The sequence below is a fragment of the Asparagus officinalis genome, chromosome 8, assembly GCF_001876935.1.
Source record: "Asparagus officinalis chromosome 8, Aspof.V1, whole genome shotgun sequence".
Lineage (NCBI taxonomy): Eukaryota > Viridiplantae > Streptophyta > Magnoliopsida > Asparagales > Asparagaceae > Asparagus > Asparagus officinalis.
Genome location: NC_033801.1, coordinates 114651084 through 114651990, shown reverse-complemented (window position 1 = coordinate 114651990; position 907 = coordinate 114651084). Strand labels below are relative to the sequence as shown.

Sequence of the window (907 nt, the reverse complement as noted above, 5' to 3'; positions counted from 1 at the left end):
AGCGTATTATTCATTAATGTCTATACCTCAAAAAATAAATAACACTAAATTCCCAACGCACTCCAGCCCTACCAAAATAAATCAACAAAAACAATTTCGAAAGCAAAAGCAAAGTTTAATGTTTGGATAGAAGCGAATCCAACCTAAAATTCAAATTTTAGATGACGATAAGGGCGTAGAAGGATCATATTTCACCTAAAAAAAACCATAAAGAGTTGATAAGAGCTTCAAAATGTAATCTTGGTAACAGAGGAGAGAGAGAGAAAGGGAGGAGTTTGGAACGAGTCTATGGCTCCTTTTGAGGAGAGCTTTCAGGGACAAATTGAGAGAGAGAGAGAGAGAGAGAGAGAGGAGAGAGAGAAAATGTTCGTAAGATTCTATTCTACATTTTGTAAGCATCATGCCCTGCGCATGAGGGGAGACTTCTCGGGTCCTCTTTGCTCTTTATTTTTTACCGATCTAAAAACATTTGGTTAAAATATTAAAATGGGCTAAAATGGGACATCTCTTTATCAATTTAATCTAAAATATTCTAAAAAGTAATAAATACGATGATAGATAAATAGTTTTAAACGAAGGAGACAATTTTAAACAAAAAAATAACTGATTTTTTCATATAGGCCACTCACTCTCTTATATTTTTGGGTTCATCTCCTCAAGTTCTAAAATATATGGAAAAAAAACTTCTCTCTCTTCCAACTCCCCTCCCACCCCCTCCTCCCTAGCTCCTCCTTCCCACCATCTTCTCCATTATTTTCTTATCCCGATCCTTAACCTCTCTTCTTTCTCACTTTCTTTCTCTCTCTTTTCCCATGTCCTCCATATTACTTTCTTCTTTCTCTTTTTCTCCAAGTCCATCTCTTCTTAACTTCTTTCACTTCTCTCTCTTCTTTGTCCTTTTTCTTCT

General features: G+C 35.6%; 1 protein-coding gene across 3 annotated transcripts in view; it reads right to left on the bottom strand.

Moving 5' to 3' along the window:
- Nucleotides 1-704, bottom strand: part of LOC109820214 (probable UDP-arabinose 4-epimerase 3) — a 7216-nt gene extending 6512 nt beyond the window's left edge. The window contains exon 1 of one of the 3 annotated variants that reach the window (XM_020386321.1): nucleotides 630-704. The gene's annotated coding sequence lies outside the window, so the exon portion shown is untranslated. Of the gene's footprint in view, nucleotides 1-143; nucleotides 410-629 lie in introns of those variants that run through there. The other 2 variants (XM_020386320.1, XM_020386319.1) reach the window with 2 other exon arrangements.